Source organism: Desmodus rotundus, chromosome 2 (genome assembly GCF_022682495.2).
Source record: "Desmodus rotundus isolate HL8 chromosome 2, HLdesRot8A.1, whole genome shotgun sequence".
NCBI lineage: Eukaryota > Metazoa > Chordata > Mammalia > Chiroptera > Phyllostomidae > Desmodus > Desmodus rotundus.
Window position 1 is genome coordinate 174,910,177 of NC_071388.1, and position 24,500 is coordinate 174,934,676.

At 35.5% G+C, this 24,500-nt stretch overlaps 1 protein-coding gene and 1 pseudogene across 2 annotated transcripts in view; one reads left to right on the forward strand and one right to left on the reverse strand.

The window, feature by feature from the left end:
* The window catches only part of TMEFF2 (transmembrane protein with EGF like and two follistatin like domains 2), a 235,524-nt gene that overhangs the window by 160,624 nt on the left and 50,400 nt on the right, over window positions 1–24,500 (reverse strand). The gene's annotated exons all lie outside the window — the stretch shown is intronic.
* Window positions 551–21,678, forward strand: LOC112307849 (nucleophosmin-like; annotated as a pseudogene).

The following is a 24,500-nucleotide window of genomic DNA, read 5'->3' on the forward strand; positions in this document are numbered from 1 at the left end:
CTGCAGATCACTTTGTAGCTCTTTCCAGGTGGCCCTGGACAGAACAGAAGCAGCAGCTGACCTTGTCTCACAGCTCTTGGGAGGCCCCAGAGCTAGTTCACCTGGTGGACAGCAACAGAAAACAAAAGCATCACCACCCAACCACCTTCACAAGTCACACTCAAGGGGTAGACTCATTGGGCATCAGAGCCCTACTGAAGTAAGTCCAGCTCTTTGGGGTGGGCCCTTACCCAGCTGATTGTCCATGGTGGTTTTAGGCTGGTGGTCAGTGGTCACATCCATTCCTTACAGCTGATTGGCCTGGGGATAAATCCCTCCCATTGACATCCAATAGCAATCAAGGCTCAATTACAAGAGGAGGGAGTATATAGTCCACACCAAGGTGCACCTGGAGTGCCCAGCTAGGGGTGATTGTGGAGGCTGTGCCACTGGACCCTACAAAACACCTACTACACTAGGCCACTCCACCAAGCCTTGGAGACATAGTGGCTCTACATAACACATGGAAACAAACACAGAGAACGTGCCAAAATGAGGAGACAAGCAAGACATGTCCAAAATGAAAGAATCGAACAAAACTCCAGAAAAACTACTCAACAAAATGGAGGAATGCAATCCACTAGATGCAGAGTTTAAAACACTGGTTATAAGGATGCTCAATGAACTTAGTGAGAACCTCAACAGCATAAAAAAGGGCAAGTCAGAAATGATAGTACTGGCTTTGATGAAGAATACAATACAGGGAATCAACAGTGGAGTAGATGAAGCAGGTGATGAAGTTAAAGATTTGGAAGTGAAGGAAGAAGAAAACAATCAGAACAGCAAAAAGTAAAAAGAATCCCCAAAATAAGGATAGTATAAGCAGCCTCTGGAACAACCTTAAGCATACCAACATTTGCATCCTGCGGGTGCCAGGAGAAGAGAAAGAACAAGAAATTGGAAGTCTTTTTAAAAAAATAATGAAAGAAAACTTCTAATTTGGTGAAGGAAATAGACTTGCAAGTCCAGGAAGCACAGAGAATTCCAAACAAGATGAACCCAACAGAAACTTTGCAGGACAGAAAGGACTAGCAAGAAATATTCAAAGTGATAAAGAGCACAGACCTATAACAAAAACTATCATTTAGACTGGAAGGACAGAAAAAGGGCTGCCCAGAAAAGAAAAGGCTAAAAAAGTTCATCACCACCAAACCAGTATTATATGAAATGTCAAAGGGTCTTTAAGAAGAGGAAGAAAAAGAGCAAAAATATGAACAATAAAATTTAATAAATAAATGCCTATCAATAATTTAATCTAACAATAAAATAAATGGATAAGCAGAACAGAAAGAGACTCATAGATAGAGGACATTTTGAAAGTTGCCAGATGGAAGCGGGGTTGAGGGATAAGTGAAAAAAGTGAAGAGATTAAGAAGTACAAACTGGTTGTTACAGAACAGTCATGGAGATGTAAAATGCAGCATAGGGACTATAGTCAACATTCTAGCAGCTGTGTATGGTGTCAGATGGGAACAAGATTTACCTGGATGATCACTTAGTAAGTTATATAACATCTAGTCACTTGGGTGTATACCTAAAACTACTATAATAATGTATGTCAACTGTAATTAAAAATAAAAATGATTTAAAAAAGAAAAATAAAAACTAAACATTTAATCTCTGAAAATATAATAAACTTATAAACATAATACCAGCTCTAAAATACTGATTTTACTATAAGCATTTGCTCAAATGCGGGTGACATTAATAGTAGCTAAGAGTTGCTGAGTAGGTAGTTAGTATATACTCCAGGCACTTCACTTTAGTGTTCTACAACCTCCTAATGAGGTACGAGTAATTATTGTCTCCATTTCATCTCCATTTTACACTACAGCGATTGAAGTTTGGAGAAGGGCACATCACTGACAAGTAGTAGAGCAGGGATTTGAACTTTGATCTGTCCAAGCAACTTCAAAGCTTGGCTCTTAATCTCTCTACAACCGAAAGTGATATAGGGCTTCTACTTAGAATTACTTTTCTCCTTGAAAACAATATTGAATCAAGCATGAAAAGTGTGTGTGTGTGTGTGTGTGTGTGTGTGTGTGTAGACCTTAACCAATACTAAGTTTGGTATATTCTTCATTAAAAAGACCCAGAAACTCCAAAACAAATACCAAACAAACAGCTTAGAATGTGGAGAACATACATATAGTCCTAATTCAAAAGACTTATATTGTTATGTGAAAATTTAATTCATGTACCACTACCTATTTTTGTAGAAGATAATTGTACTTTATCAGTATCATATTTAATCTTGAATCTTAAAAATATATTTGGAGTAAATAAAATAACAATTAAAAATGTAATGATATACATAAGCTAATTTAATAAACATATTTAATATAGTAAATTGCAGGACTTGCCTCATGGGATTCTGAATGCTGTTCAGTAAGCAAAATGAGGGTAAATCAATCAATTCAATGAATACACAGGGTGGGACAAAAATAGGCTTACAGTTGTGAGTATGCAAAACACAGGGTTTATTATTACTATTTATTAATTATTGTGTTATTATCCATAAGAACTAGAAACCAACTTTCATTGCACCTTGTATAGCTCAGTTACTACATTTTACTGATAGAATATTATATGTTGATGTTAGTCATTGCGTATAACCATAAAGAAAACAACTTTATACTTTTGGTTGTTGATATTAACAATCTGCACAGACTGACAAAATAGCTACATGACTTTATTAAAAATGTGACTAATTATATCCAAAAAAGTTACTACCTGGGACCTGGCCTGAATCTGTGAGACTGATCTCTTAGAAATCTCTTAATATAAATTAAGTCTACTGTTAGTACCATGACGCAAGAAATGAAGGAATTAATTCTCAGTTGAGCGAGTTTCTTCAATATGCTAAATCTCAGTGTAGCCTGTTACTCACAATTGCTGATAAAAACTTGTAACCCTTTTAAGCAAGAGATCAAATGTCTATGCCTCAATAGTTGTTCAGAATGATAATATCTTATTTCTAGAGTTGTTTAGAATTTATTTCTGAGACCTATAATGGTAAGTAAACTTAAAATTATTTCATATCAAATTGGTAGATACTTTCATAAACTTGCAAAAAGAAAATTAAAATTCCTGGTAATAGGTTAACTACTAAGCAGAAATGAAAATTCTTGAAATGGAGGGATATGGCAATTAATTTAAAGAAAGCCAGAGATACAAACAAAATATTAAAAAGGGAAACATAATAAGTTTAAAGTGTTTAAGTAAATGTAAGTTTCTTGATTTCTATTGTCAAATTACAGAATTGGAATAAAACTAATATACTTAAGAATAGTTTGTTTTTATTCTTTTATGATTGACACCTTAAAAATTCTGAACATTTTCAGCCTCAACTTTGTAAACTCAAAGATGTTCTCATCAAAATGGAAGGTTTTGTACCAAGAATTTTAGAATAGAGATCTTGTCATAACAGATGTATGTGCCAAAGGATGCCTTCTCTCCTCTTCAAATGACGTCCTGGAGTGACTGCCAGCTTTAGAACACATTCTTTGATGACTGTGTTTCTAGCAGGCCACCACTTTGTAGTGACAACTTTGGGAAAGACATAACTACTCCACTAGAATAGCTCTAAGAGAATTGAAGTTTAAACACAGAAAACTGCTTTGTCTTTAAGAGATATATGCAAGTCAAAGTAAAACAAAACTCCTTTCCTCTTCCTCCAATTCTGAAAAGCCCTCAACATGTGTTCAGAAATGCCTCTGAACGCGCATGGTGAACAGGGAAGAGACACTTGCTGATTTTAACTGTGTCCCCAGTTTCCGGAACTGAGAGCTTATTCAGCGCGCCTAAATGTGAGGGCTCTTCTCGGCTTTTAAAAACTTCTGACAATTTACTGCTTAAAAGAGATAAATTCCCTGAAGAGTAGGTTTCTTTATACAGCAGATTTAAAATGTTTACAAAGTAAATCTGGTCTAGACCTGACTTGTTCAGATGTAATTCTTTGTTTATTTCCATTTTTTGCTTCACCTACGGTTTTCATAATCCTTAATCTTGATGAAAATTCTCAGAAAATAATTCAAATATATCTTTAAAAACATACAAATTTTTATTTTATGTATTTTGCCAGGATTATTTAGGAAATATGTGAACACACTCTGTGACAATCTACCTTCTAAACTGGTGAAAGTGTCTACACTGTATGCCCAGACTTATAAAATATGCTACCAGTTTTCTCAATGTTTAATCTCCGTGTCTGCTCCTAGAGCAGAGGTGAGCAAATGCTTTCTGTACGGTGCCAGACTAAATATTTTAGCATCTTGGGCCAAGAGGCAAAATCAAAGATGATGTGTAGGTACTTATATAACAAGACAGTATCTACATTTCTACAATTATTTTCTTGATGAAATTGAAAACATAATAAAAATTGAATACAGTTTTGTATAATACAGATCTATTAGTAAAACAATGTCTTTTTTGGGAGGGGATAATATTTGCCTAATTGAGGCCCAGAGTTAATGTTTTCTATCATCAAAATTAATTGCAAATGTTCTGCTACAATATGGTTTTGTATGTTACTTTATTGAATATGTCTTTTCATCAAGGTAGGTAATGCCAAATACTGATATAAATGCATGAGCACAAAGTTTTAATTGAGTATATTTATTGCTGAAAAGTAATTTATAATTCTCCTTAATCATTTTGATATTTATGTTTAGCTTGTCTTTAAATTTTAGATTAATGACTTCCAACTGAAGGTCAGGTGGAAGCTCTTCAAATGCACAGCGAATGAATTTTGAAATATGCAAATTTCCTTTGCACTTGCATCGAGGCCTGAACAATGCTGTGGGGCTGTAGTTTGAGATCAGAAAAATGTATCTTTTGCAGATCCGTGTGAGAATCCAGATCTTCTTTCTTGCTTTGACTTTACCAGGAGTTCTAAAGCAGCTTGACATTACGTATGATCCAAACATCAGTTGTTCTCAAAATTACAGAAGTGTAAATTTCATATATAGACACTGTTTATCTTATCATTTTCAGCTGAATTTATTAAGCAATGCTATTAACTCTGTAGTAAAAGCTAATTTCTAAAGCCAACTTGCCCTAACTCACAGTGCTGAGGGATCAAGTTGACCCTGGTTAACTTGACTGGATCCCAATTCTAAGGGACACCAAAGACAATTGTTTAAATTGTCCCACAGTAACATTTATTGTTTTTCATTTGCCTTGAAAGATGTGGAGAGGTCTTGTAGTGTCCATTCATTCACTCATGGCGACTTGAGGAACAATTTCTCAAGATCCTACATGTTATTTGAATTCTACTAGGTATCAGAGAACTAACCACAGTCTAGTGGAGGAAAAATCTAGTCAACAGGTAATTCCAACATAATATAGTAAGTTCTAAAAATATATATATGAATGTGCTATAGGAACAAAGATGATAAAAACAACTAATTATGTTTTATCAAATGCCATAATTTGAAAAGAAACACCAGATAAGAAGATACTTGTTCTTGATCATAAAGCACCTGTGCTAGTTTCTTACGTCGAGGTCTCAGGAAAGAAAATTCTGGACAAAGAGATCACTTTGTATATACAGGGCTGGAGGCATGGAAAGCTCATCCTGTGTCCAGAAAATGAGAGCCAGTGAAAACAAAGGTGGAAGGAACAGGGGAAGGAGGGCTGGAGATCAAGGATAGAATGAGGTGGCCTTTGGAACCAGGGCTTCACAAGCTTTGATGTGCAAACAGATCACCTGGACAATCTGTTGGACAAAGTGCAACTTCTTTCTGGTTGAGCTGGTGGGGCCTCCGTTCTGCATCTCTGACCAGATAGGTGGTGCTGCTGCTGGGTGGCAGACCACAGGTGAACAGCAGCATGCTCCCCAGCTCTAAGCGTTTTAGCCCTCTTCCCTCTTCTGGAAGTCAACTCAATGCTATTGTCATTTTAAGCAGAGAAGTAAGACGATCCAATTTTGTAATTTCAAAGATAAAGCTGTAGCTACGAGGAGTATGGACTCCATATAAGAAAGAATGGGGATAGGGGACAGCTGTTGAGAGGAACTTGTTCAGGAGAGAAATGCTGAGAGCCTACAGTCAGCAGTGATAATGATAAAATTATTTAAAACATTCAACAGGTAAATATGCAAATTGTGTGGAAATGCTGGGTAAGGAGAGGGAAGTGGCAACAGCTCTCTTCTCTGCAAAATATGCACCAGGCAGCCATAATAAAACCTGGCCCCACTCCATGCACACCCCTGTACTCTCCAGTGAAAAAGTAGAAACAGAATTTGCTTTCCTTAGTGCTAAAAAAAGGACTTAGTGACAGGACTCATTCCAACAGGAAATATACAAGAGAAATATTTGGCGTATAATAGCTAACCTCCACTCTGCAAAAACTGATGTCAGAGGAATTTAGACTCTGCCAATGTAGGAGCTTTATTTTAAGGTTCTAGAAAAAAAAGTCAGATGGTAAGCTCTGTGTATTTTCTTAAGAATGGGGTAGGCATTTCTCCTTTTTGAGTGGTTTAAGCCTACCAAAGACTGTGATTTTTATGGTCTTTTTAAATCCAGTTGCTAGTGCTGCAATGTACAGCTTCAGTAGCGCTCAATAGGCAATGGAATCAGCTGTATTTATGAAATTAACTGCACGCAGCTGCTTGGTCCAAAGACTAGTTCCGATAACCTTCACAGAATGAGTGTGGATATAAACATTGCATAGAAATGAAACTATAATTTCTATGCCTTTTAAAAGAATACCATCAGATAGCAATAGGTTGATAAAACTTTACACTTGTCTTATTCAACGTGATTTAATCATTTGTAAATACAGGAAAAACATAGCAGAATGGCAAAATTGTAAAATGAGGATGTACGAATCAGACTGGAATCCAGAGATGAAATTAAGCAATGTACTGTATATTATTTTAAGATGCACATGCAGTAACGAGGCACACGAATTGGACTCTGAGCTTTGTAGCAGCCATGTATCAGATAAAGCTATTCATCTATTATTCCACATGAATGTTGAAACAACTTCTCTTTTGTACCGAATGGGAGAAAAATGAGTAAGCCACCACATGGCTGCACTATAAAATTATGTTTCAACCTTTAGCAAGTTACTTGTAGCTCATTCTTGATGTGCTATGGCTGGTGTCTTGTAGCTCCTCCGAAGATTTGTTCTTTAGTGTATTTACTAAGGCATATTTGTGACATCTGGCAGCATCTAAATTTGACATTTATTTATCTTGTGCTGAACTTCTGATGTGATGTGTTAATTTGATTTTTTCTTATTTGTTTTGATAAACTTACAGTGTTTTTCTAGAGTCAAAAATTGAGGTAGTTTCTCAGGGTTTAAAAAATTAAAATTGAGTGAATCATGGGATATCAACAACACTTATTAAATCTCTGAAGGTTAAAAACATGACTTATCACGTGTTCACAGAATTGGGTTTTCCAGTGTAGCCTGTAATGACAGACAAATATTACACACGATCAGTATATGGAGAACAGCTGGGAGATGTTTTATACCTGCTATCAGAAAATAATAGTTTAAAATTGACCTTGCTACCTTGGTACTGATTTTCTACTACACCACTACAAGGGAACCCTTAATGTAAGGTTTCGACGTCTGTATCAATTGCTATTCTCAACTAAAACTTATTCTCTTAAAATCAATATTCCTGTTTATAAACTAGTTCTCTGAGTTATTACAAAACATGATGATGTTTTGAACAAGCTAATGGTCAAAAGAATGTTAATCGATTTTCCTACTTGGAAACAAATTGTGCAGATAGCTGCCTTTTATTCCATACTGAGTTGGTTCATTTGTAGACTGATTTAATTTTGATTCAGAAGGATGATAAGAAATAAGAAAATGTTTGAATTTTCAAGTCATTCCTCTCTGTTGTGACATTTTGTTCTTTTATTCCATCATCTCCATTAGTTTGCCAACTGGCACTGACAGGGGTGTAAAACTACTGCAAATTGTTACTTCAGCGGTGCTCTGCCTGCCAAAACCAGATCAGCCGCTCCTCTCAATGCACCTTTCACCCTTTCCTCGCTGAAGCACTCTGAGCCTGCATTGCCGCTGGGCTATAAATCTCACCAGCAGCATTTGAATGTAATCACCTGACTTCTACCACTTTAAGATAAACATGCATGGATGCAATCATTATGAAAATGAATGTCTAGCCTGCAAATTGGAGGGGTGTGGGGTACATCACCACAGGGACGAGCACCACACTCTTTCCTTTTTATGGCTTCACTGGAACTGATTTATCCATCTTTTTCTCATCTCCCCTGTCTCAGTAGTTATAAACTGCATCACCTTTCCTTAACCCAAGAATGCAGTCAAGCTTTTCCCTATCGGAGACCTTCTGATGGGGCACTGCGGGTCACCTGACAAAGGGCGGGCTGAAGTGATGGATGTCACACTTTCTTCTGTGGATCTAGATGCTTTGCCCCTTCTCTGGGTCAAATTAAGACTTTTGAGAATAATTTCTGGATCCCTACACAGCTGTGAAACTGTCAGGATCTGTTGGATGGGTAAGATCAGCAAGTATTTCAGATTTATTCAGCCAACCACAGAGAAGCAGGCTGAACACATACAAATTTTCAGATGACACAGATAATCAGTTAGAAAATGGGTTTCTTGGCTGACACCTGGCAAGCGGAATTTAAACATGTAAGGACAGAAGGGTCATATTGATCCTAGAACTAAGAAGAAACACAGATATATTCTTTCAGTATGTCAAACTTTGTTATGAGCCATGGGCGCCTCCTTCTTCCTCATTATCTGTCCTCATAGTCCAACAAACACATCCATTTGGAAAACTACATATTAATCACTCTGGACCTGTTTTGCTTCTTCCAAATAGCACTGTTTTTATTTTTATTAATATTTTATTAATATTTATTACTTATATGTCAAGAATTAACTCTTCTCATTGGCTAGGATATTGGACATACATCCTCTGAAAAGCTGTTGCAACTAAACTTCTCATAAAAGGGACGTTAATTAACTGGGAAAGCATATGATGAAGGAACCATTATCCCTCCTTATCACAAACACCACCACTTGAATGAAATTGCATAGCACAGAACTACTTTTTTTAAGTTTTCTCATTTGGAAGGATAAACATTTGTAAATCAGTATGTCTTAAAGGTTTGAAAAGTTTCCCTCCTTTTTTTCAGTCTAACTGAACATTATTTTAAACTAGAAGTCAGACATAAGTGGTAGAGAGGAGATAGGCAACTAAGTAAAACACATTCTCAAGCTAATATATAACAAGGAAAATCCATCTATGAATTAAAAAATATATCCTCCACAGCTGTAATAGAAAAATATACTTCATAATTTTTAAAACAATTATTATAGAAACATAAATGTTCTTGCAATCTATTTTATATTGTATCAAGTTTTTAATAGACACCTTAAAGGATTAATTTTTAAAGTCTCCAAGGACGCCCTTAAATTTAAAGTATGATAACAATTTCATTTAAGTTCAGAGAAAAGGTGAAATATTTTAGAGAAAGTTAGTTAAATTACAATTTTGTTTTAAAAAATACCAATAAACATGGGCATATCTACTAAAATCCAGACAGAAATGGAAAAATTCAGTCCAATATTCAGATATTTGAAAAAGAAGCAATATTCTCCCTCCCTCCAAATAAAGAAAGGTAAGGTTATTTGTAAACATTTTCTGAAACATTTTTATGTTTATTCATTACACCTAGTTGAATATTACTTTATACATAAAATAAGTCCTTAATGTGTTGTGCTAATTAATTAGGTGATGGGAAAAAAGTCGAATCTGAATAACTTACCATTCCTTTTCTATGGAAATGTTCCCAATTGTGAATACATTTGCTAAGTCTATATGACAGATTGGGTAACAAAGTCCTGTAAATTATTCAGGTATCTCAAACACATTCACTTATTGGTGTGAAAATACTGTCTGATATATTTCAGGAAAAAAAGCACCAGAATTTGTATGAGAACAAGAAAAGGTGGTGACTACAACTGCCAGGCCCAGACTGAAGGTATGGCTGCATATTCCGGGTTTCAGGGCACAGCTCGATGTACTCTAGATAATGCCACACTAATTATTCTTGAGATAAAGGAAAAGACACAGTCGCTAGTAGTATGAAGAGAAAATAACTCATAGTCACTAAATGACTTGGTATTTTATACTCAGGACCTTGGTGCCTTCTCCTCACTTTTGCGGTAGGAAACAGGTTGAGAGAGGCTCCATAACTTCTCCACAGCTGTGAAACCCAGCTTGGTTAGACTCCAAAACCTGTCCTTTTACCTCCTGCTTTGGCTGCTTTAAAAGAATGCCCCCTCTTCCCACGTTAGGCAACTCATTCATTCATTTTCCTATTGTACCTATTTATTTATTTGTACGAATTTAGGGATAATTCTTGTTTGGGGTCTTTGAATTTTGTTGTTTTGCTAAAGAACTTAGCACCACTGTATTTAGTTACATGTTGTATAGTGAAGCATTCTTACTCTGACAGCTGGAATGCTAAGCCCATGAATGAGGTTATCAGCTCCACATGACTTCCCTCCACCAGGCTTCTGACAGCTCCTCCCTCCATCTTGGGAGAATCAGGTGCACTGATGGCACCTGGATGGCATTGGAGCATTTGCAAATGATTCCCTAACAGCAACTACAGAGAAGAATTTACCAGACCTTGTTATTCATCAAGGTATAATTTTGTAAATGCTTACAGAAAGCAACATATTGACTAACAGTACAGTACATTATAGAGGGTTCATTAAATATCACAAGCTACCTAATTCACAGCTATTATCTGTGTGAATTCTCAATATTGTTAGAATATTTTCCCGTCTGTCTATAAGCGCTGCCCCTCTGCCTTCTCTCCTACCCCTTTCTTTCCTACATCCAAAATATAAAAATATTTATTTGGGGAACATTTGGGAAGACAACAATGCAATTTTTTGTCTGTTTAAACTAGATTAGAAGTCCCTGTATTTATTTTGGAGAAGCTAATGACTGGCTAGCATGGAATGATTATTTGGGGCAAATGTTGAAACACTGTGCTAAGGCAAGATAAGAGCAGAGTTGACTCTGTCTGAAGTCAAAAATGGAGCAACACTAAAATTTTGTAATTTTAATTAGTTTTACATTAATCAAAAAGTCAAATCTTTTAAATTTATGTCCTAAATATACCAATTCGAGGTATTTGGGGCATTTTTAGTAACAATCTTTTTATATTTATGTGTTATTCTTCCTAATAGTGAGCCTGAACTTAACAAAAATCTTAAAACTACAAAAAAAGACCCAACAGAACTTACACTTTTGCATCCTTCTAATCTTAATTTTAACAACGATGCCATGTGTACATACTCTATGGCAACCCACTGATTTAAAGTCTTGAGATACATAGGTCTGGGCTGTTTTGTAGTATTTCTTAGTGCAAAGTTACACAATTCTACAGTGTGGAATAGTGACATGGTTTGCATTTCCAACCCTGATTTGGCACTGCAACCAATTTTCAGATCATTGCAACTTTCAGTCTTTTAAATAAGTTTCGCCTTTCACATTAATTAAGGTCCCAATAAACCATCTGTCACAAATGATTTCTTTAATTTGCCAATTTATATAAGCCTATTTTCAAAAAGCTAAAAATACTATTTTTATTCAATGTCTAGACATATATTTTTCATTTTTCTAAACCACTCAATTTAAGAAATACTTAAGAACTGACATATGAAGTAGCAACTCAGCATTAGCATAATATAATATTCTTAGTTTTAATTTAGATTACTAAAAATATTCTAATAAATCACTTTAATTTTCAAACTTGCTTTTAGTATCACCTACTACTGTAAACATGCCCAAATTGTTTTTTCTTTATAAATTCTTGTCCAATCAGATAATATTCTGATAAGAGAAAGTATATGCCAAAAATGAATACTTGAATTTGCAGATAGAAAATTAACTTCCAAACAAGTTAACTATTGCCACCTTATCTCAGGGAAAAAGTAGACAAACAGCATATATTTTAATTCCATGCAACTTATTTTTAATAAGACAGAAAGTGCTGGGTAGTCAGCATTAGTAAGGCTACAAGATTTTGAATATGCCAGAAGCTTATCAGGTATAACACGCTAATTTTTTTTCTAATAGTGTAATGAAGTCTGAAGCTTTCAGAAAGATGAGACTCTGATAATAGGCCTATTTAAAACATTAAGAAAACCTTGATTATGGGTTGCTCAGCAGCTTCCAGATGCTAAAGGAGAAAGCAATTTTGTCATAGGAGATTGTTGCTCACAGAAAATGCATTTCCATTCCAAGGCCGCAGCAGCACATTTCGGCTTTTCCCCGGAGGTAGCGGAACTCTCCAGTGTGTATCAGATGATGCATTCGGGGTGATTTGTGAATCTGCATCTGATATGTATTGCCATAATATATGTTTCAATAGCCACAGATTTCCTCTGGGACATTCCTGGATGCTCCATATGTGTGTATTGAGCACAGAGTAATCTTAACCTGTTCTGGCCTGGGGCTCCTAAATTAGGTATTTTAGCTCTGGTGCCAGTTTATATTGCTATGTACCTATGGGCCAAGGCTGAATAAACCATGAGGAGTCCTGGGATCCTCACGCAGGCCTTAGAATTGACACCTTGATAGTTCCCTAATAAGTATATTCTAGGTCGATTGTTTGTTGTTTTGGGGGTTTTTTATTCCTTTTTTTTAATACCAATTCTCTCATTAGGGTACCTCTAGTCATTTTGGAAATATAATCCAGTGGAGAATTTGTAAGAGAAGAAAATGAAATATTCTGACACTTTTTACCAGCATATTAAAAAATATGGAAAGAAATAATATTATCTTAAGATAATAGTAGTATCCTTTTGGCCATGCAATAGGTGGTTCTTGGGTTATTCAAGAAAAAAGGACACTTTTAGAAGAAAATATTTTAATATTTTAGCTCTTGTCACTTTGAAAAATCCCCCATGCAAGACTTTGAAGACCTCACATCTGTTCTTACATTTCAGTTTTAAGAAGCATCATGACTTCAAAATTGTTAAAATATGAAAATGTTATAGCACAGACTTAAGGAAATGTGATATTTATAATTAAAAATTTGCCTAAAGCCCTGACTGGTGTAGTTCAGTGGGTTGGGCATCATCCCGCAGACTGAAAGTTCATTGGCTCAATTCCTGGTCACGGCACATGCCTGGGTTGTAGGCCTGGTGCTCGGTTGGGGGTGTGGGAGAGGCAACCAATAGATGTTTCTCTTGCATGTCCACATTTCTCTCCCTCTCTTTCTTCCTCCCTTCCCCTCTCTCTAAAAAATAAATAAATAAAAATAAATATCTTAAAAAATAAATTTACCTATATTGCTCCAGAATTGCTCAGCCTGAGGACTTGACCTTAATGTAGTCATTTGTGGGAATGTAGAAATTTTTAATATGCTTATAGGTACAGCTGGAAAGACTGCACAATCTATATTATGCACAAAATAAAGTAGGCCTTTGATTTTAGTTGTGGAATTATTTACCATACCCATAGTCATTCATTTTTAAGAGAAAGATCTCCTTTATTTACATTTGTTTTCACAGCTCTTAAAAAAACTACACTAACATTAAAATATTACATCTGATGTTAACATACGTCACTTGGAAACTGCATGGTTTTCTCTAAATATGTAACAGATACAAAATATTTATAGGTGACTTAGATTGTATTACATTGCAATGTATAATCTTAAAGGTAAAATCATCCATTAATACTATTTTTTAAAATATTTTATTTATTTATTTTTAGACAGAGGGGAAGGGAGGGAGAAATATAGGGAGAGAAACATCAATATGCGGTCCCCCTTTCACGTGCCCCCTACTAGGGACCTGCCTGCAACCCAGGCATTCATGCCAGCTGGGAATTGAACTGACAACCCTTTGGTTCACAGGCCGGCACTCAATCCACTGAGCCACACCAGCCAGGGCCATTAATACCATTATTATTACCCCCTTTTATTAGTACTTCAGTGTATATATTAGCAATTTTATTTTGTCCAGGAAAAGAGAAAAAATAAACATTAAAACTATATTTTCTTTTAAGATTGAGGGTATAAAATAATTTAAATTCAATAAATATAAAACTTTGAACTCAAATTTTTCTCCAAATTTCATGCAATACCACTCTTTCTTGGATTTTTTTGTTGTTTTTTTAATTTTAAAACAATGCCACCTCCACAATTTTGAGTTTAATTTTTTAAAGAGTTTTCACATATTTTGAGAAGAGCATTTTTAAAATTTTTTCAAAATAAATAGGAATCTACTAATTAAACTCAGTGTTTCATGACCTATTAAGTCAGTAGTTATTATAATCCGTCTTTAATTGGATTAGCTATAATTACAATTAAATGGCTCTCTGAATCATAAAAGGTTAAATACAAGTAATTTTCCATTTAAAGATTTAAATATGAGTTGATCACAGTAAGAAAGGAAAAATACTTCATTCTAAAGTTAATTGCTAAACCTTTTCACCTACTTTCATGAAGTTGACTTTCTTATCTCCTGTTTTTTATTCATAAAACCTCTCAAATCTACAATAGTGTCCAAATGTATGCTGTGTTTTAAAAATAATTTTTAATAATTTATAAGTTTTATAATGTGACTACCACCTATATATAAGTGTGGGATAAAATAATTTTCTTATATTCAGCAGGTTACATCTCCACTTAAATCGAGTGCGCAATAGTGGTATTACTGACCAGAGGAAAAAGAAAGACCGAAGGCCTCCATGGCCAACTCATTCTTCATGAGCTCTTTCTTTTTTTCTCTTTCTCTCCCTCCCTTTCTCCCTTCTCTCCCCACCACATTTTTCTCTCACACGCATACACACATACACATATTTCTTTTAGTTTTTAACACCAAGTTTTTTTAATTAATATTTTCCACCTGTTTCCATTTACAGATAAATCATTCAAAGGTAATAAATTAACTTCAAACATATTAAAAATTATATTCAAGAGTCATCAAAAGGTAATACATTGTTGTACTGAATCACTAAGTTTGAATAATTTGGAAGCTAAAGTCTGCATTTCTTGTTTAGACATTCTGTAATTAACTATTTAATTTGAGAAAATTTTAAAAGAGGGATAAAGAAAGAAAAATGCATAAAAGAAATTGTGAATTGTTGTAGTGTGTTATTTACTTCAATTCCACAGTATTGTTAAGGACAAAGCATGCATCAGAAGTCCGTTCTTAATAGAGGTATATGGTAAGTTCCCAACCATATATTTACAAAGTTGTATGTAATTAGGAACATAAATACAACATTCTATGTTCTCTTCATGTGCACCAGAGAGAGAAGAAGATATGGCACATAAGCAAGTTACATATAAAGGAATTCATAAGGGTGGGGTAACCCAGAGCTGTGAAGTAAGGATTATAATAGGAAATGCAAGTAAATGGCATATCAAGAGGAAGGCAGATCATGAACAAAGGCCTGGGGCCAAGACTGTCTCAGCAACAATGCTTAGCCCCATTGAAATACAGCATGAGCCATAAAGAAGGTGTCATAAAATGAAATTCTGAAAAGGGTAGCTTAAGTGGTATCATTGAGTATCTCAGCTGCCAGCTTGAGGAGTTCAAAATCAACAAAGAATTTCCAAGGAGGAAATGACATAATGAGAACTGTTTTAGACTGATTCATCATAGATGAAGAGAGCAGAGTGAAGGGACTCTGGAGAGGAGAGAGCGGACATAAAAGCACTGTAATGGTCCAAGCAAGAGCAATAGATCTCAGGAAGGGACCATCCCAAATGAGTCAGACTACACTGAGCCTGATGGGTAACATACTTTTGAAAACACTGGAGATTTAACATTAGAAATTTAATTATCTTACAGGTATCAGAATATTTATTAGGATACAACTGTATGTGCTATAGGAGACTCCTTGGTCAAAAGAGACGAGTCCATTTTCCCTGGTGTGATTCCATCCTGCACGTCTGTTCTGTGGAACAGTAGTAGTGTGTGTATCTCCAGCTGCCTTCTCTCCCACCTAAGTGCACGCCACCACCCCGTGGAAGATTCAAGGGCCGTGCACATGAGCCCATCAGGCCCCAGAACTCTCTTTTCAGTTGTGAACTAAAGGGCAACAAAGATTATTACCTTAGGATGGAAAAGATGAAAATGAGCACCAGTTATTTTTAAGAACAGTCAGTTTAAGGGTGGTACAAAGAATTAATTGCACATTGTTGAAGCAGAGGCAATGAATTACGAAGGAAGTCCAATTAAAGTAACATGGCAACTTTGAAGATACCTGTACAGCCAATGGTTTCACACTTGGGGCTTTGAACTAACACCACCTGTGATCCTAGAGTTAAACGGGGTTCAGGGCCCATGGATATTAGTGGACAGCACTTAGTAGCTGTGGGGGAAGATGCAGAGTCAGAAGATGAGGAGGAGAAGGATGTGAAACTCTTTAAGTATATCTGGAAAGCATTCTGTCCCTGGAAGCAAGGTCCCACAGAAGAAAGCAAAACTTGCTGCTGATGAATATGATGATGAAGATGATAATGATGACAACGATGATTTTGATGATGAGAATGCTGAAGAAAAAGCCCCAGTAAGGAAATCTGTAGGAGGTATTCCAGACAAAAAATTCCCAAAAATCAAACCCAAAAGGAAAAAGACTTAAAACCATCAACACCAAGATCAAAAGGTTAAGAATCCTTCAAAAAAAGTGCAGGAAAAAATTCCTAAAACACAAAAAGGACCAGGTTCTGTACAAGACATTAAAACAAAAAATGCAAGCAAGTATAGAAAAAGCACGTTGCAAATCCTGGGAGCTACTGGTAAATTAAGCCCAAAGGTGGGAGAAGAGGAAAAGAGACCAAGTCCCTACTGAGTATTAATAACAATCAAGAAGAAAGTCTTCTATTTTAATCTCTATCCCCTTTCCTGATTTGCTACCCACCAATGCCCCCTTCCAGGTGGAAGAAATCTTACTCTTGATCTCCTAAAGCCCTTTTCTTTTGGCTTCTGTGATCCAGTGAACCTTATGCTTTGCTTTCTAGATGTGCATTGCCTCACTTCTTTGAACACATTTGAAAACACCTTTGTATCTCCCTAGCTGCTCATAAAAATGTGACTAAATAATAAAAAAGAATGAAAGAAAGGAAGGGAGGGAGTTGAGAAGGAGAGAGGGAAAAGGAAGGGGAGAAAGAAGGAAGAAAGAAAGGGAGATAGAAAAAAGAGTAAACAAAGGAACATTCTACTATCTGGTAAGAGGATGTACATTTGCTTACAAATCTCTAACGTTAATAGGCAATATCTGAGCCAACCTAAGTGGCTAAGGGATAATAGTCTGCATTGCTTTCCAGCCAGAAGATACGGGAGATGCTTCACGATAGCTGTTTTCAAACTTCAGTGTCAGGATAATTACCTCAAGGGCTTACTGAAGCACAGATTGCTGAGACCCGCCTCCAGAGTTTCCGATACTGTAGGTCTGGCTGAGGTTCAGAATTCACATTTCTGATAAGCAATTATGACATGGATGTTGTATTACACAAATCACACTGGTGTTAAAAGAGGCAACTTATAGGAAATTCAAACACCTAGATACTTACTAGAAAGCCCTTTCGTCTAATAAGAGCATCTGAAAGTTATGCTGTCTTGCTAAAACAGCATTCTTCAGGTCGAAAACAAAACAATAAGGGAGTTTCTACTCCTGACTTCATTTTTACCAGCAAAGAAGAATTTATCCTCGAATCAGACAGAAATAATGGAAACCTTCAGAGAGAGCATCCATGACATCTTAGCAGTCGAGAAAAGGCTACTAAAGCATACCCAAGTTTTTAAGAAATTATATCAAAAAACAATTTAAGAAGCAACAGCTATCATATTCCCCCTGGGGGTTTCATGGCCAGAAAATTTAAAGAAGGTGGAGAGTAAAAATTGAAAATCTGATAATACAATCACAGATGATACTGATGAGAATGGTATCCAAGGAAACCAGTGTGGTTGCTTAGGGCTCTCTTCTGATGAGTTCCTATTTAAATGAAATGTGCAAAGTATGATGAGAAGAACATATAGACAAATATAAATACAAGAGAAGCAATGATCTTTAAGAATAGGACCAAGAAGCTGAAATATCTGATATTTCTTACCTACTCATATATATGGTCACTACAAAGTTTTCTTTTAAATGTGCATAAAATATGTGTGATATAATATAAATATGATAGAAGAGCAAAAAGAATTTTTTTAATGATGCATACAATCACTGCGTGGGGAAAATGATATACTGTTCAATGTGATAAAATGATGGTTTGCTTCCACTTCTCTCCACTGGGAGAATTATCTTCACATTAGGAAAGACAGCATCATAACGAGGTAATTGAAGCACAAAATAAAAGCAAAGATTATGAAAGCATTTAGCCTCTTTAAATGAACGCTCAAGTTCAGACACAGATAAATTGCATTTGAAAGGTTGTGAAACAAATCATTCTGGGTAATCACTAGGAAATGATAGTGAATAGAGGAAATCTTGCAAGATTAAACATGAGTAAATGACCCGATTTTCAAAAATGGATAAAAGTACAGAATCCACAGAGTTGTCAGACAATTATTAACTTTGCAAAATTTCATGAAGTATTGTCAAAGTATTAGTTTGGAACCTCTAGTAAGAGGAAAACCAATAAACCTCAAAATAAATAAACAAATGACAACAAGAGTACACTCAGACTAAGACACATCAAGTCAATCTCATATTTTGTGGGATTTCTACCATAATCCAGGACACTAAATGAAATTTCATGCTGCTCTTGTAGCCATGACAAAGAACATATAATAAACGACAGAACATTTTGGCGAATTTGAAGCTACAGAAGAGCCCTGCTTTAGGGACTTTTAATTATGAATCAGAAGAATGAACTCTAGACAGGTACCTTCTCTCCTTGGTTCTGCTCCATTGAGTTCAACAGTTTCTTTATCAGTGTCTTGGCTGAAAATTAAATGGGGCCTTATCATATGTGGTTGACTGAAAGCTGGGAAAACAACTCTCTTTGCCACCAGAAACAAGATATAAATTGATCTCGACAGGCTGAAAGGATGAGGCCAACCCAACATAGTGAAATTTAACTGAGGTAATGGATGAGACAATGTCATCATAATGAAATTTAACTGGGATGAGTGAAAAAATCTTAGATTTTTGTTGGAATAGTAATTACGCTATTAGTATCTAGGTTGGAAATAGATCTTTTCTTGACAACAATTCACGTGACAATGACTTGGGAGCTTGAACCAATTGCACGTTTACTGAGACAACATACGTGAAAGGGCCTGAGGGGCCTGGCAGACAGCAGTCACTCACCACCCAGTTGTGTTTCGCTGAAGCTCGCTGCAAGCCAAGTGCCGGATTTGGCTGCTGAAGTTGTAGCCTGTACTGCAGGAGTGTGATGCTCCCACTGAGGAGGATGTTTCCATTGCATCTGGACTGGTCAGATCAGATCACTCACAGAGCATTTTGCCCAGTCAGTTTGGATTCCCCAGTAAGAGAAGCAAACTGATAAAATGGGCAACATTTAAAAAGAGCCTGACCAGTATGGTGTCATATTAGGAAAACAGAATACAGGGCTGAGGGATGGGTGAGGTATAATAGGAGAAGAGAATGACTAGGGTGAGCACTATATTAATATTTTAGAGGTTGCCATGTGGAAGAGGGAAAATGTTAATATTTAAATTTAACAGGAAAGGCCGAGAGCAAGATGGAAAATATTTTAGCTCAAAATCAGAAAGAACTTTATAATAATTTAAATTTTCCAACAACAAAAATGTTATGAAGTAATGAGATTTCACATGTAGAGGATGGACAGTAGGGGAGGTGTAGAGGGGATTTCTGAGTCAGGTAGATCTTAATGGTTCTGGTCCTTTCTACCAAGCCAATTTAATTAACATTTTTTGAACATTTATTATGTGGAAGGCAACATTCTTTGGGAGGGGGTATAGAAAAGTAAATGGGATAAAGACTTTATCTTAAACACACCTGCAATCTTGTGATAGAGCTGAGGTGTGTACTTCATTAATTTTAAGGCTATGAGACTTACAGATGTGATTTAAGAATGCACAGTGCTCTAGAAGGGAAAAGAGGAAGTGGTTTACAAATACTTCACTGAACTGGGCCCCAAAGATGAGTACAATTTTTATAAGATATAATTGGTGAAGGAAAGAGGTAGTAAAATTATTTCATGATGATGGGAAATTGTAGCAAAGATGGCAGCTGGAGAAAAAAGCTTAACAGAAAGTTGTTTGAATAAAGCATGACGATAAAGAGGAAACAATGAAAAATAGGCTCAGGCAGGGCCTTGAAAGCTGCACCCTGATTCCAGACTCAGGATGAATCTATGGCACCTGTTGAAGTATGGAATTACCAAGATTGTAATTTTGTTTTAGTTAATTGGCATGAGCAGATACGTTGGATATAATAGGTGCACTTGGGGAGAAAAGTGGCATACTAGACTCAAATAAAGATATTTGTATTCACCAACTATCCTCGAATCTCCAGAACACTAATGAGGTCCTTTACATAAAACATCTTAGTTCTCATAGATTTATATGAGCAAATGTAAATGAAATAAATGCTATAAAATCAAGCATGTGTTTTTACACTGTGATAAATATAAACCAGAAAAAGCTGTAACTTTCAGGCAATAGAGTTATCCCAGGAAACATAAGGAAGGAATCCATTAAGATACTTTTGACTGTGGAAAACAGTAAGGAATTTCCTCAGAAAACTAAAACTAAAACTAAAACTAAAACTAAAATAGAACTGCCTTTTGACTCAAAAATTCCACTGCTTGGATTATACCCTAAGAACCCTGAAACACCAATCCAAAAGAACCCAAGTACCCTAATGTTCATAGCAGCACAATTTACAATAGCCAAGTGCTGGAAACAGCCTAAGTGCCCATCGGTAAATGAATGGATCAAAAAACTATGGTACATTTACACAATGGAATTCTACACAGTAGAAAGAAAGAAGGACCTCCTACCCTTTGTGACAGCATGGATGGAACTGGAGAGCATTAAGCTAAGTGAAATAAGCCAGGCTGTCAAAGACAAATGCCCTATGATCTCACCTATGAGTGGAACCTAACCAACAAAACAAACAAGCAAGCAAAATATAACCAGAGACATTGAAATTAAGAACAAACTGACTGTAACCAGAGGGGAAGAGGGAGGAGGTAATGGGGAGAAGAGGGGGAAGAGTTTTGAGGAATGTCTATGGAGAACACATGGACAAAGCCAAGGAGAGGTGGGTCGAAGGTGGGAGGTGGGGATGACTGGGGTGGGGGGCAGTGTGGTGGGGGGAAAATGGATACAACTCTACTTGAAAAACAATAAAAAAAGTAAAAAAAAGATACTTTTCAAAGGCCCTCTTTGGTGAGTCAAAGGAGGAAACGAAGAGTTTCATGTGCATTTGCATAATATCTAGGACCCAAATATTATATCTAGGAGCTAATATGAGAATGTATTGTAGTTTGTAAATTTTAAGCATTATACAAGTGTTAGTTATCACGTGTTTGTTACCTGCAGATTGAAAACATGAATTCTCTTAGAAATGATGAACTTAATCTGGGATATGGAGATAACTCTGGTGAATGTATTACTTCTCTGTGGACCAAATGCCTTGTGGTTTGAAGATCATATATATTTTACAACATTGAAGATACCACCCTTATTTTTCTTACTCTAAAGCTATGAAGGAGTGAGTGAGTGTACCTTAATTTGTATCGCAGAGATAGAGGATCCTTGCTGTTATTCAGGCAGAAATTCTGTCTGAAGGTTGACAAAGGATGAGAAAGCAATTAATAAATTCTCTGGAGCCTATTTAAACTTCTGTTATGAACCATAACACTCGTTAACTGTAAAAATAATCCATGGTCTGGAATACAAGAACTAATAGCATTTATTAGATATATACTTGGGATCTAGTGGGCTTCTGAAGAACAGACATATCTATAGACTGAAGGAATTTTTATTTATTAGAAGCCAACATTGATAAAACCTAGTGGGGTACTTCATATTCATAAACTTGTGCCTAAGAAAATGCAAAAAGACTCCAACCAACAAATTCCTTATCGATCAGATTTTAGCCTACTTATTAAGGACAAGTCTATATGAAAGCCCTAAGAAAGTAAAAAACTAGTTACTGACAGTTCTCTGGTGGCCCACTAGATGCGTTCAATGTTTAAATCACTCACCTACACTTAAAAATTAGGAGGTTTTGTATAAACACCTAGATCTTCACCTTCTTGTGAAAAATAAGATCTAGCATGTATTGCTATGAATTCACACAGAACAACTATTCAAGGACCTAATTTGTCCATTTAGACAAGGCATGAACTCTTTATTTCACCACAGACCTTACCAACACCTGTTACTCCTTTACTTTTTTTAAACACCTATATTGTTCACTTATTTGCCTGATTTAGTTCTCTAATGTAATCCAGACCTGTTGTTTCTCTAACTTAAAGTTAGCAATAGACCTGGGCATTTGATAGCTGTTCAAATTCCACCCTGAAGGTGTGGTCTACAGCTCAGCATTATAGCAATTTTTTACACATCAGATAATATCTAGTGTATGTGGACTATTACATTCTCTTTGATATTTTGTGTTTTTATTAAAGTGTGCAAAAGCAAAAAACAGCCTTCTATTTTTATAAACATATTTATGTATTTATTTATGCAAAACCATATGAGAAAATTAAAGTCATCAGTGAGTAACTAAACTTTATTGCATTTGCTGAGGACTTCAATTGATGAGATTTGCCTAATTTACATACATTGCAAATTTGGTGTTCGTTTTTTAAAATATCATGGGTGGCTACACATTCATATAATAAATAGGCTTTAAACCTTGCATCAACTGAACTTCAAGAAAAATTAATTTTATTCACCATATCCTGATTTATTTCTTTCTGTAACTTAAGTATCCCCATGACAACCACAATTCTTTGCAAATTTCTGAGTAGTAGAAGCACCTTCTTGTACTATTGTCTGAATCTATCAAGTGGTTTCTTAGAAGAATATAAGACCTATAGTCTCTTCTTAGTGATATTCTTTAATAGTTAACTTTAATTTAGAAAGAAAGGTCATACATGCATTGCAGATGTTTATTTCACTTGACTTTTTACTTCATAATGTCCTGTTTTCAGGTCGGTCTGTATTCTATTAAAATACTCATTAGCTATGTGTTTATATAAGCACATATTAAAAATAAGTGTGCATGTATTATTGGATTATTTTGAAAACTCAGTTGATATCAAAACACTTAAAAGTTATAAATCTTGATTTATCTGTTAGGAAAAACATAGATTTGGGGGGTTTCTTTTCAAGCACACGAAGGAACACAAGGGACATTCTCAGTCACGAGGGCTTAGATTCCTTCCCAAACTGTCACCTCATTTTCTGGTTTCATTGTTAAGTATAATTTGGGGAAATTTTCCCTTTTTTGCTGCATTTTAAGAAAGGTTAGTGTAAAATTATTTTTTTCCAATTGCCAAGGGCATGATACTGAAACATTGGTAAGTGGATTTATCAGACGTTTTAAAATTTTGAGACTATGCTTTTCATCTGTTCATCCCCATTTTGTCTTCTATTTTCTCTGAGTGCCCCATTCTCTTCGCTCAATAGTGCTGAGACAGAGACAGAAGCCACTGGTAGCTCTTTTAGCTTTCCTGTTTCTCCTCCAACAGTATTTTTACTGAATTGTTTTCCATGCTTTTTAAAACTTGATTGTGCCCTTTGTTTTGTACACAATCATGAAACTGGCTAAGTTAATATATTTGTGTTGTGTGTGTGTATATTTCAAGGTTGAACCGGAAATACTTTGTTTTCATCGTATCCCAGAGAGAAAGTAAATGACAAGAAGTTAAATGACATGCAAATGTAGTAAGGATAGATGGAGAATTGTTTTGCTTTCATTGAGTTTTTTTCAGTTACCTTACTGAGAGAGAAAATAATGCCCCAAACGTGCCAATAAATAGGTGGTCTAACATACACAGTTTCACTATTAAATATCCTATTCATTTGTGAGATAATTTCTAATTTGACTTCATGGATGCCAGCTCTTCTGATGTAGTGATTATAGTAATTAAAGGCCAAATGATGACTAATTTACAATTTGGGAGTTTTCTGGAATTTTCAAAAAATGCAAATTTGAGAGATGTTTAATGAATATTATTATGAGTTAACATACTTGAAAGAAATTGATATAATTTTCTGAAATGTTTTCTCTTTCTGAAGAGAAAATCACATAAACAATTTTGATAGAATAAAACTCATTTTCTTTGGATATAAAGTGTATGTTATATAGTGCTAGTCATAGTACATAGAACATTAAATTATCTAACAATATTTAATGTTAATATTAATGAGAAATTTGAAATTAAGAACAATCTGACAGTCACCAGAGGGTATGTGGGAGGGGATGATAGGGGGAAAGGGGAGAAGGGATTTCA